Consider the following 14,152-nt stretch of genomic DNA (forward strand, 5'->3'; position numbering starts at 1 on the left):
TTTGTGCAATTCTCATGTCAGCCCATAGAGGGTAGAAATGGCTTGCTTCACAAAGGAGAAAGGCTCAGAAGGTGAACTTGCCCAGGGTCACACCGCCTTATAATGAGCAGTGTTTGTCTTAACTCCAGAAGCCACTAAGCTTAACCTGGCAAACTCCACCCTTCCTTCCCCAGCCTTACCCAGCCTTGAAATCCCCCTTACCCCAGCTCCAGAGCAGGCGTTCCCAAGCTCAGGCTCACACCAGTAAGAGAGAACCAGGGGCGTTAACAGCAGTTAGCTGTGGGAGGAGAGGCTAGACCAAAAACATCTGGGAGCCAGGGAAATGAGGTGCTTAGAGTGTTGGGTTTTTTTTCTTTGTTTTGTTTTTTTGTTTTCATTTTTTGAGATGGAGTTTCGCTCTTGTTGCCCAGGCTGGAGAGCAATGGCATGATCTTGGCTCATCGCAACCTCCGCCTCCCGGGTTCAAGCGATTCTCCTGCCTCAACCTCCCGAGTAGCTGGGACTATAGGCATGCACCACCACACCTGGCTAATTTTGTATATTTTTTAGTAGAGGCGGGATTTCTCCATGTTGGTCAGGCTAGTCTCAAACTCCTGACCTCAGGTGATCCCCCCACCTCAGCCTCCCAAAGTGCTGAGATTACAGACGTGAGCCACCACACTTAATTCTGGGAAAGTTTCATTTTTAGTCCCAAGATCAGAAAAGTAAGCAAATGAGGAAGCTTTAATTTGAAAACTCATTTAATACAGGAAGTCAAGATATTTTGTAGTATCTGTCTTTTAAAATCACTTACAATTTTTTTTTTTAACTCACAAGATTTCTTTTTTTGGGGCTGGGCATAGTGGCTCACCTTGTAATCCCAGCACTTTGGGAGGCCAAGGCAGAGGCTCACCTGAGCCCAGGAGTTCAAGAACAGCTTGGGCAACACGGCAAGACCACATCTCTACAAAGACTAAAATTAGCTGGGCATGATGGCACATGCCTGTAGCCCCAGCTACTTGGGAGGCTGAGATGAGAGGATCCCTTGAGCCCCAGGAGTTCAAGGTGGCAGTGAGCTATGATCATGCCATCACACTCCAGCCTCAGTGACCCTGTCTCATAAAAAAAGAAAAAAAATTGGCTTCTACATTTGGTATCTCTATATTCATTTTTATTATTTTCTCACATAGCGTGACTTTCCTGCCTCCTCCCCTTCCACCCCTGTCACCCCAGAATCTCTCAGTGGTAGGAGAAAGAAGGGGAGCGTTCCTCTTTGTTATTTCACCCATCTTTCCTTCTCATGCACCCTACATCCAAGGACTCTTGAAGTCCGGGAAATCATAACTGGGAAATCTGAAAAGGTGAAGCCCTTGGCCCTCACTTGCATTAAAGTTTTCCAATTCCTTGAACCTCACTGGAGTTGTATGGAAATATTGAGTGCTATCAGAAAGAAGGGAGGCTGGGCGCAGTGGTTCATGACTGTAATCCCAGCACTTTAGGAGGCCAAGGCAAGTGGATCACTTGAGGTCGGGAGTTCAAGACCAACCTGACCAACATGGAGAAACCCCGTCTCTACTAAAAATACAAAATTAGCCAGGCATGCCCGTAATCCCAGCTACTCAGGAGGCTGAGGCAGGAGAATCACTTGAACCCAGGAAGCAGAGGTTGCGGTGAGCTGAGATCACACCATTGTACTCCATCCTGGGTGAAAGAGCAAGACTCCATCTCAAAAAATAAAATAAAAATAAATAAATAAATATAGAAAAGAAAAAGCTACCCTGACATTTGCCCACATATTTCATGTTGCATCAAGACTCAGCGATTGGCCGGGTGTGGTGGCTCACATCTGTAATCCCAGCATTTGGGGAAGCCAAGGCGGGAGGATTGCTTGAGCCTAGGAGTTCAAGACTAGCCTGGGCAAAACCAAGACCCTGTCTCTATTTAAAATAATCATGATAATTTTTGTAAAGGCTCAGTTACCTCGGAGGAGTCCCAGTTTTTTAAAAACCTGAATGAGAATGCTCCTGACACCTGTGGGGAAGATACTTTCCACTATAACGATTTACCCCCTTTCTCCAACTCATTGTGTGAGTTCCAAAAACACCCATAATTCCCCATGTGCCTCAGTATCTTCAGTCATTACAGAGGAAAAAATCCTATAACTGCTTCTCCCCAGCCACTGCAAATGACATACGCTGCGTGGGATCTTAACAGGAGAGTGTCTCTCTTCTTCACCCCTGGAAGTTGGGCAGGGAGGCCTCTGGCTGCTCTCTGACATCCCTCGGATGGAAAAGTGGACCGTGGAGAGAAGGCAGAGACCTGTGTAAGAGAAGCAGAGGACGTGGGGGAGGGAGGGCCGAATGCCCCAAGCCTGTGCCCTCTGACTCAAGAGATGTGTTGATGGACATAAATGGGGCCAGTAACAGGGAAGGCAAATGAGGTTCAAAAATATAGACACCTATGACTGCACCACTGGACTTCAGCCTGGTTAACAAAGCACAACTCTGTCTCTAAAAATAAAATTTTGAAATAAGTATATAAATATATACTTATAAAGATATATATATATGTCTTTATATATATGTCTTTAAGGAATACATACTTATAAAGATATATATATATATATATATATATATATATATATGTCTTTAAGGAAAGAGTAAGGCTTGCAACAAGGCCTGGGGTCAGGAGTTCGAGGCCAGCCTGATCAACATGGTGAAACCCCATCTCTACTAAAAATACAAAAATTAGCCAGGCGTGGTGTTGGGTGCCTGTAATCCCAGCTACTGGGAGGCTGAGGCAGGTGAATCGCTTGACCCTGGGAGGCAGAGGTTGCAGTGAGCCAAGACCATGCCATTGCACTCCAGCCTGCCGCTATCTTGATTTTGGACTTCTAGGCTCCAGAACTGTAAGAGAATAAATTTCTGTTTCAAGCCACAAGGCTTATGGGAATTTGTTACACCAATTCTAGGAAAATAATGCAACCAGAATCTTCACATCTTTAAAAATGGGGATGCTGCCTTTCCACTCTGTCACTGGAAGGAATATGTGAGAGAATGATGCAAAAATGCTTTTAAAACCATAATATGCAATACAAATGTAAAGTGTTATTTTTAACAAGAACATATTTTTAATTAGAAAAGTACTTTATCAGCTTATTTTCAAATAAGTGTGATGGTTTGTGTGACGGTTTGGATCATTGTTGAGCAAATATTTGCTCCCCTCTCCTCTTTTACCGTGGGTGGCATGTACTGCCTGCCCACTTGCTGTTGGGCTTGGCCATTTGACTTCCTTTGGCCAATGGGATGTTAGTGGACGTGATGTGAGCAGGGGCCTCCACTGTGCTTTTGCAATCCTTTCGTCCTCCTGCCTCCACTGTGAGAACAGCATTCCCCAGGTCATTGCCTGAGCCACTGAATGGTATCCATGCAGCAGATCTAAATGGAGTCCACAGCCTGGAGCCAAGCCAAGCTAGATCAGTTGGCCCACAATTTGTGTGGGAACAAATTCTCGTTATTGTAAGCCACTGAGTTCTGGAGTAGTGTGTTAAGGAGCATCATTGTGGAATAGCTGACTAATGCAGGATGAGATATCCCCAAAAAGGAGAATAAGAAATCGATCCCATTCTAGCATAGCAGTATCCTAAGACACAGCTGATGGCATTTCAGAGTGTGTCTTTCTCATCTTTATACCATCCTGTCTCCTGGTTTTTGTGTTTGTATTTGAATAAGCTATCTATTAAGCCATTTGAAATTCATGGACATTGGCCAGACACAGTGCCTCACACCTGTAATACCATCACTTTGGGAGGCCAAGGCAGGTGGATCACCTGAGGTCAGGAGTTCGAGACCAGCCTGACCAACATGGAGAAACCCAATCTCTACTAAAAATACAAAAATTAGCCGGATGAGGTAGAACGCGCCTGTGATCCCAGCTACTTGGGAGGCTGAGACAGGAGAATCACTTGAACTCGGGAGGCAGAGATTGCAGTGAGCTGAGATCGCGCCATTGTACTTCTCCATCGATTACAGTCCATCTGCACCACAATCAGGTCAAGATATATCCCCCACTCAGGTATAATAATCTGGGACCTTTGTACCACTCATGTGTTTTCTTCAGAGACTCCGGTGTCTCTCTGCCAACACAACCCCATTATTCCGTCCAGGCCATCAAGTTAAGTAATTTGCCGAATTTCAGGGTGGGTTGACAGATTGCCATAGCAGTCAAATAGGCCCCAGGAGCAACAGGGATACCAAAAGGGTAAGCAGCTTTGCAAACCAATGATAGAGCAAGTGAAATTAGCTCCCACCTCTCCAAAAAGCAGTCTTAACAATAATATAGCAAACATTTACATGGCTAAAAGAATTAGAAAGCGCGTGTGTATTAAGGGCTATCACTTTTGTCTCCTATGAGTTCTCTCAATTCATCCTCTAGGTGAGGTAAGTATTATCAGCCCACTGTACAAAGTAGGAAACATGCAGTGGTACAACAGTAAATGTTTACAACTCTGTGGGCTGGGGGAACACTGATTTGCCAATTCCCATGGTGTAAAGATTCCCACCACAGCCAACATGATGTCGGTGGACACAGAGTTGGGAAGAGGTGCAAACATCCGTCTCTCCAGTGGGGATAAACCAGCTCCAGCACACATTGGAACTGTGCACAGAGAGGTCAAGCAACTTGTCAAAGTCACTCAGCTAGTATGTGGGAATCAAGGATTTGTATGAAAATCTTCTGACTTGAGCATGCTCCTCAGCACTACTCTTGATTTCCCATGAGAATGGCAAGGCCTCCCGAGCCAAGGACCCTAGATAGTCTTTACTCGTGACAATGTCCTTGAGTTGGTTTTTCTCAGAATATGTTTGAGAAAGACCTACAGAACTCCATAGACACTTTTTTCTTCCAATTACTTTACACTAGGTTTCAAATGCCAAAATAGTGAAAATTTCTGCTAAAAAGTTATCCGATTCCCACTGGGTTGGTCCAATCTGACATTTGCTTGCAAATCTGGGTGAAAGGTGGAGTTAAGAAGGGGAGGAAAGAGTCCTGCTGCCTTTTTCCCGACAGAGACAACACCAAACCAGAGACCTTTTCACCCCTACAACTGGTTGGCCCAACTCTTACTAGTGCATAGCAATCATTGGTGCCAAGGCCCACCAGAGAGAGGTGACTTTTCCTTAGGGACTGAGTTCTGTTTCTAGAGGCTGCATGAAATGCTTTTACCCTGACCTTTTCCTCCTTTTATAAGGTTCTTTTAATCAGGAAGACATCAGGAAAGCAAACAGGCAGCCAACACTTGGCAAGAAGCTGCTGAATCCATTGCATGTAACTCAAGTAAAGTTCACCCTTTTAAGATAAGGGGCTGCACACGTTACTGTGTGTGGGGGTAAGAAACATATGTGGGCACAGTTGGTCAGATATGAGACCACAGGGATTTGTGAGGCGTGCCCTTAGTATTTGCAATTTTGGTTTTTGTTTTGTTTTGTTTTCTTTGAGATGGGGTCTCACTCTGTCACCCAGGCTGGAGTGGAGTAGTGCCATCTCAGCTCACTGCAACCTCCACCTTCTAGGCTCAAGCGATCCTCCCACCTCAGCCTCCCAAGTAACTGAGACCACAGGCACTCACCACCACACCCAGCTAATTTTTTGTATTTTTGGTAGAGACAGGGTTTCACCATGTTACCCAGGCTGGTCTTGAACTCCTGAGCTCAGGCGATCCACTGGCCTCAGCCTCCCAAGGTGCTAGGATTACAGGCATGAGCCATCACACCTGGCCATTTATATATGGCATGAGCCAATATGCCATACCTAAAATCAGCTGCCTCAGAACTAAAATCAGCAGATTGCAATTGTGGCCAACACCATTTTTACCTGAAACCATCTTCCCATCTTCCTTGTTAACAGAACTTGATTTGGACTGAATCAACGTGTCCAGATCAGTGATCTGTACTGGTCTATGCCAATTATCACAATCGTGTTCCCTAACTTATCAGCTTCCTTTGCAGGCTGGTGGGGCCAGGGAGGGGCCGTGGGATCCAATTCTGACCAATGAGGCCTAAGGGGAAGTACACTGTGGAGATTTCTTGGAAAGCTTTTTCTATTCTAACAAAAGGGAAAGTCAGCTGGCTTCACCCTTCACCTTCCTATTCTTCCTGCCTTGAATGTGGATGTGACTTTTTGTTATGTAAGGAAAATAAATGAATGTATTTAAGCCATTGTTAGGTGGGGTTTCTGTACCTTATAGCTGAACTCACTTCTAACTGGTCGTCGTGAGCAATGAAACAAATGAATTTTAGAGTAATGGAGCAGAGGGTCAACTTGACCCTACAATCTTTAGTTTGACTAATTGAATGAATGGAAACCCAATTGGTAGATAAATATAAAGAGTGTCAGAAGGAGGAGAGGTCAGAGGACACAGATAAGTTTTATTTGGGTGACTCTAAGACCTCAGTCATGCCTGACGTAATAGGATTCTGTGACATATGTATGGACCTTTGCAATGGAGCTGCTCAGAACATCCTTGGAATCCCCCTTTGGAAATTCTCAGCAAAGCCTGATTCACTACCTCTATAATTTCCTCACTGTTGATGATTTTTCAGTACTTTCATAAGGGTTTGATTTTTTGAAATATCTGAGACTAAGTAAGGTGAATTATGAGATTAGGATAAATAAAATATTTGGGTGAGTGATTTAATAAGTAAACATAATCCTGATAATTGTGGCATGTGTGTGTGCGTGCGTGTATCAGAAACTCCTCCTGAAAGCAATTCCAGAACGTGAATCACAAACATGTTTTTAACACTGGAGGCATCATGTGCAAGAAGATTTCACCTACTAAGTAATTTTGCTGAAGACTAACTTTTGCCAGATAATCTTCTTTATCTCCCTTAAGAGTTGGCAATCCAAACATTCTCTCAAGTAAAACAAGCAAGTATTCTCCATGTTCTCAATACTCCTCCCTCAAAAATGGTCTCAGAGTTCTAATCTTGGGTCCTTTATCAGATTTGCTTTATGAAATTGAATACAATTTCTGCAGCAATAAAATGGAAATAATAGCATTTGCCTCCCTCCTAAAAGAAGTGTGGTGAACAAGAGTTGGTCAGCAACACCTAGAATGTGGAGTATGTCTCATGGGTTCCATAAATACTTGACATAATTAATAATTGCTAGTAAAGAGATTGTGTTAATATATTATTAAGGATTAAAAATCATGTATTGTAATCTTTTCAGAAATGACAAAATGTCATCACTATTAAAATCTGCTTCAAAAAAATACCTAATGTTCCAATTCTCCGAGATTACTGTCCTACCCTCTTTTCTTCTCAACCCTTCACATCCACCCATCAGCTGTTGAGCTCACCTGCACATTATCGAGCAGCGTGAAGTCATCCCATGGGAACAGCCTCATCTTTTCACTGTGCACCTGTCCTCACCATGTCTTATTTCCTCCTGTCCCAATGAGGAGTGCCTTCAGAGTATTGTCCCCTTGTGGCCTCTGAAGGACTTTATTCCTGCAGTTTCCTCTTCTCTCTTCTGCATCATTCACCCCTCCCCGCTCCCTGGTGCCTTCTTATCTAATCTGTAAACATGTTCTGTATCTGTGGGGGGTTTAAGCACGGCTGCAAATTCCTTGACAGTCTTCTCATCAAGAGGGAAGATCTGGCCGGGCACGGTGGCTCACTCTTGTAAAGCCAGCACTTTGGGAAGCCGAGGTGGGTGGATCACTTGAGTTCAGGAGTTCAAGACCAGCCTGGCCAACATGGCAAAACCCCGTCTCTACTAAAAATACAAAAAATTAGTTGGGCATGGTGGTGTGCACCTGTAGTCCCAGCTACTAGGAAAGTTTAGGTGGGAGAATCGTTTGAACCCGGGAGGCATTTGCAGTGAGCTGAGGTTGCATCCCCATCAAGGTGCCAGGCATGTGAGTGAAGCCACCTTGAGCCCTCAAAACCAGCCCTTTCAACAGCTGAATACCACCAATGACCCCAGTCCGTGCTGCATGGAGCAAAACAATCATCTAGGGGGTCGCTAACCAAATTCCTAACCCACAAAATCATGGAATCGAATACAGCGGGTCCTCAAATCATATTGTTTTATTCAATATCATTTTCTTATAACGTTGATGAGAAAACAAAATTGGTCCACTGTCTCTGTGAAGTTTGCAGGTTGTTCCCAGGTCTACCTGGATTTTCTCCAGACATTCTGGTTTCCTTCCACATCTCAAAGCTGTGCATATCAAGTTCATTGGTGTGTCTACATGGTTCAAGGTTGAGTGAGTATTTATGTGTGTGTGAGCGCACCCTGCAATGGGATGGCATCCTGCCCAGGGCTGGTTCCAGCCTTGCACCCTGAGTTGCTAGGATAGGCTCCGGCCACCTGCTACCCTGAACTGGAATAAGCAGGTAAATAATTATCTTACTTGTTTTTATTAATCTTTCTTAAATATAAAATATATGTATAACTCACATTTATTTTATTTTATTTATTATTTTGAGATGGAGTCTCGCCCTGTCACCCGGGCTGGAGTGCAATGGCACAATCTTGGCTCACTGCAACCTCCGCCTCCCAGGTTCAAGTGATTCTCCTGCCTCAGCCTCCCAAGTAGCCAGGATTACAGGCGCATGCCACCACGACCAGGTAATTTCTTGTATTTTTAGTAGAGACGGAGTTTCAGTATGTTGACCGGACTGGTCTCAAACTCTGGACCTCGTGATCTGCCCGCCTCGGCCTCCCAAAGTGCTGGAATTACAGGTGTGAGCCACCACACCAGGCCATTTATTTTAATATTTAACATTAGAAGTGTTTTGGTCTTTATTTATACGTTTGGTGACCACAGGAACTTAACTCTTGTTTATATCAATTCACCTATAGTAAAATTGGTTTCATTACACATAGCTTCATTTAAAGTCACAGTTTCCAAGAACCTATCAACAACATTAAGTGACGACGTACTGAATAATGACTTGTTTTAAGCCACTAAGTTTTGGGATACTTGTTAGCAAGAAATAACCACAACAATGTCCCCTACCTTAAGCAGTTTTTAAACTCTACCATGTCCTATTTTTCTGCTCCATCTCACTGCAGAACTTCTCCAGAGAGTTAAGAAGGCTAACACACTTTCCCGTGTTCTAACTCACTCCCCTCCTGCTTCAGTCTCAACCCCTCAGTAGACCCTGCCCTTGTCCAGGTCATACATTTCTCCTCTTATTTAGTCTCTAAAAACCTGATCAGCCATGCTCTCCTCAGTGAGGCACAGGCCTCTCCCCTTTCACGACACCAAACTTTCCTGAGTTTTCTTCCACCTCCCTGACTGCTCCTTCTCATCCCCTCAGCTCATTCCTCCCGCTCTGCCCACCTTCAAAGGATAGAATGATAGCTTAATCTCCTTCTCTTCTGTCTCTATTCACATTCCCTAGATGACCTCAATCCCGTCTATTTGCTCTAAGCACCACCTCACGCTGATGGCTCCCAAATGTGGTCCCAGCTCTCCCCTGAATTCCAGAACAGGAAGGCCGATTGTCTCCTCAACATTTCCTTTGGAGACCTGACAGACATCTCAAAACTTCACATGGCCAACACGAGCCTGTGGTTTTGCTACCCCTCATAGGTTGCTCTCTCGGATTCCTCTATCCCAGGAAATGGCATCTCAATCCAGCCAGTTCTCAGCCAAAAGTCTAGGGATCCTCCTTCATGCCTTCTTTCCTCTCATCCCTCATGTATTAGTTTATTGAGGCTGCTTTAACAAATTATCACAAATTTGGTGGCTGAAACCAACCCACAATATTTGATATGGTTTGGATTTGTGTCCCCATCCGAAACCCATGTTAAGTTGTAATCCTCAATATTGGAGGTGGGACCTGGTGGGAGGTGATTGGATCATGGGGGCGGATTTCCCCCTTTGGTGCTGTTCTCACAATCGAGTTCTCACCGGATCTGGTTGTTTGGACGTGTGCGTCACCTCCACACTCTCTCGCGTCCTCCTTCTCCAGCGTTGTGAAGATACTTGCTCCGCCTTTGCCTTCCGCCTTGAGTAAAAGCTCCCTGAGGCCTCTTCAGTCATGCTTCCTGTACAGCCTGTGGAACCATAAGCCAACTAAACCTCTTTTCTTTGTAAATTACCCAGTCTCAGGTATGTCTATAGCAGTGTGAGAATGAACCAATACAATACTGTTCAGCCGTAAAAAGGAATAACATCTTGATACGTGCTGCAACATGGATCAACCCTGAAAATTATGGTTAGTCAAGCCAGAGACCAAAGGACAAATATTGTATGATACTACTTATAGGAGGTACTTAGTATAGGCAAATATAGAGACAGAAAGTAGAACAGAGGTTACCAAGGGTTGGGGGAAAGAGGGAGTTATTGTTTCACTAGTACACAGTTTTTGTTGGGGGTGATGAAAATGTTTCAGATATAGATAGTGGTGATGGTTACCTAATATCTTTGTGAATATATTTAATGCCACTGGAGTGCACACCTGACAAATGGTTTAAATGATAAATATTATGTCATTATAGTTTACCACAATAAAAGTAACAACAACAACATACACATTCATCGTGTCAAAGTTCTGGAAGGGAGAATCCTGAAATCAGTTTCACTGGGCCAAAGTCAAGGTGTCACCAGGGCCACACATCCTCCAGAGGACCCTATCCACTTCCTTGCTTTTTCCAGTTTGAGAACGGCATTCCTTGCATTCCATGGTCCCTTTCTCTATCTTCAAAGTCATCCATGTAGCATCTTCCTTTGGTTTTTGTTGTTGTTGTTGTTGTTGCTGTTTTATTTTTCTGAGAAAGAGTCTCGCACCATCACCCAGGCTGGGAGTGCAGTGCAATCACAGCTTGCTGCAGCTTCAGCCTCCCACTTCAGCCTCCTAAGTAGCTGGAACCACAGGCATTTACCACCATGCCTGGCTAATTTTTAAGCTTTTTGTACAGACAGGGTCTCTCTCTGTTACCCAGGTTACTCCTGGGCTCAAGCAATCCTCCCACCTTAGCCTCCCAAAATATTGGGATTGCAGGCATGAGCCACCATGCCCGGCCTTCCTTCTGTCTTCACATTGCCTTCTCTGTAGTAAGATCTCCCTCTTCCTTCCTCTTATAAGAATAGTAGTGATTACAGGACAGACGGGGTGCCTCACACCTATAATCCCAGCACTTTGGAGAGCTGATATGGGCAGATCACCTGAGGTCTCGAGACCAGCCTGACCAACATGGAGAAACCCTGTCTCTATTAAAAATACAAAATTAGCTGGGCGTGGTGGCACATGCCTGTAATCCCAGCTACTCGGGAGGCTGAGGCAGGAGAATCGCTTGAACCTGGAAGGTGGAGGTTATGGTGAGCCGAGATTGCGCCATTGCACTCCAGCCTGGGTAACAAGAGCAAAATACTCTCTCAAAAAAAAAAAAAAAAAAGAACAGTAGCGATTATCTTGAGGGCCCACAGGGATAATCCAGGATAATCACCTCATTCAGGGTCTTTAATCATATACGCAAAGTTCCTTTTGCTATATAACATTTACATGTTCCAGGGACTAACACATGGATATCTTTGGGGACTATTTATTCAGCCTAACACACCTCACTTCCAATCCACCAACAGATCCTATTGGTTCTACTTTCAAACCATATTTCAAATCTGTGTACTTGTCTTCGCCGTTACTGTTATTACTCTCAGGGCAACATCACCACCTCCCCCATGGGCATTTTCAGCAACCTAAAACCACAAACGTTTATTTCTCATACTATATATGCATTGTGGTCAGCCCTGGGGGAGCTCGGATCTTCCTAGGGATCCAGGCTGATGGAGCAGCCACCATTAAATAGTGGCAACTGGCATGCCAGTGAGGCAGAAAGAGCTCTGGAGGGCCTCATACTAACAACTGGATGGCATTGTCTGGAAGTGACACACATCGCTTCCTGTTGCAAATCATTGGCTAGAACAAAACATGGAAACGTGGCCCCACCCAACCTCAAAGAGCCAGGCAGTACAATCCTACCAGTAGCCAAAACAGGGAAAACCTGAACTATATGCTCAATAGCCTTAATGACTACCACACAGCCTTTCGCAAAATGGTCCCAAATAACCTTTCCAATCTCTCCTCCCTACACTCCTCCTCCATGGCCCCTACCATCCTTCCACCCTGCCACCATATTGAACTACTTGTTTGCTCAACACACCATGCCTTGTCAAGCCTCCATTTCTTTCACTTACTGGGCCCTCTGCCTGGGATGCTGTTAAGAGGTAACCATTATTCTGACCATTGATTTGTTTTGCCTGTTCTTGAATTTCATAAAAATAAATCTATATAGTATGTACTCTTTTGTGTTTGGCTATGAGATTCATCTGTGTTGTTAAGCATGGCAGAGTTCATTCCTTTTTGTGGCTGTATAGTAACCCGTTGTATAGCTATACCATGATTTATGTATCAATTTTTCTATTGATAGCCTTTTGGGTTGTTTCTGTTTTGGAGCATTTACAAAGTTGCTATAAACATTCTTTTGGTGGCTATACACACTCATTTCTCTTGAGTATAAATCCAGGAGTGTAATTGCTGAGTAATTGGGTAGACATATGCTTAGCATTCATGGATACTGCCAAGCAGTTTTCCAAAGTAGCTATACCATTTGACATTCCCACCAGCAGTGTATGAGTTCTAGCCAGGCATCATTTGAGCCTAGGAGTTTGAGCTTAGCCTGGACAGCATAGTGAGCCCCCACCTCAAAAAAAAAGTTACATTTGCTCCACACCCTTGGCAACACTTGATATTGTCAATCTTTTGAATTTTGGCCATTCTGGTGGGTGTACTATAGTATCTCATTGTGGTTTAAATTTGCATTTCCATGATAAATAATGATGTTGAGCACATGCTCCTATACTTATTGAACAGCATGCATTTTTTCATTCAACAAATGTTACTGAACATCCATGCTGCATCTGCACGTTTCTATAGCAATGGGGAATAAATAACACTTGAGCTCCACAAGATTCCAAATCATTGCTTTGTTTGTCAAGCACTTTTTTTTTTGAAAGAATTTTTGTTAACATATTAGAAATCTAAATAAATGCACAGACAAACCCTGACTGCTCTTCTGAGGAAAATTCCAAATAAGGGAATGTAACTGATCAGAAACAGGAGAAGGACGGGGCACAGTCACACTCATTCATTCAGTAAATCTCTCTCTCTCTCTCTCTTTTTATTCCTATATGAGATGGAGTTTCGCTCCTGTTGCCCAGGCTGGAGTGCAACAGTGCAATCTCAGCTTACTGCAACCTCTGCCTCCTGGATTCAAGCAATTCTCCTTCCTCAGCCTCCTGAGTAGCTGGGATTACAAGCACATGCCACCACACCCAGCTAATTGTTTGTATTTTAGTAGAGACGAGATTTCACCATATTGGCCAGGCTGGTCTCCTACTCCTGGCCTCAGGTGATCTGCCTGCCTTGGCCTCCCAAAGTGCTAGGATTGCAGGTGTGAGTCACCGTGCCCAGCCCAGTAAATCTCTCTTAAGCATCTACTGTGTGCAGGTGCTGCCAGATACTCAGATACAGCAGTGAACAAGCTGGACACACTTCCGGGACGAACAGAGCTCACAATTCAGCTTTTTGTGATATGATAATGTGCTCACACTATGCATGATTTCTTTCTCTCTCCCACCCCTTCTAGGCTGGGAACTGCTTGAGGGCAGGGTCCAAGCCTTGTTCATCTCTGAGCCCTCGTGTTATATAGTGAGCACCTGGGTCACTTACTAGCATGGTCTCAAGATACATGTGCTGAACTGATAAGCCAATTCATTTACTTTACAAATGAAAAATATGAGATAGACAGAAGCTTAAGAACATAGACACTGTATGCAGAAAGATGGTAGTGGTGTTGGAATGAGAATCCAGCATCTTGTGTCCCAGTTAAGGTCCTTTTCACTTAGTATGCTGCCTCTGGCTGTGGTAAATTCCAGAATATAATTTCTAAATGTTCCTATCCACTGTCCCATCCCACTTCCTACAGTGACATGCAAGGTAAAGTGGCAGGTTAGAGTCTGACCTCACATTTCTGTTTGAATCTTTTCCACTATGGATTTTAAAGGGATCTCAAAAGGTATTTTCTGAAATTCTAAGCATTCTATCCATCCTCATGCTGAAACCTGACTTGGTGAGTGACACTTCAGAAAGAAAAT

The sequence above is a fragment of the Trachypithecus francoisi genome, unplaced genomic scaffold (genome assembly GCF_009764315.1).
Source record: "Trachypithecus francoisi isolate TF-2019V2 unplaced genomic scaffold, Tfra_2.0 Lachesis_group21, whole genome shotgun sequence".
Taxonomy (NCBI): Eukaryota; Metazoa; Chordata; class Mammalia; order Primates; family Cercopithecidae; genus Trachypithecus; species Trachypithecus francoisi.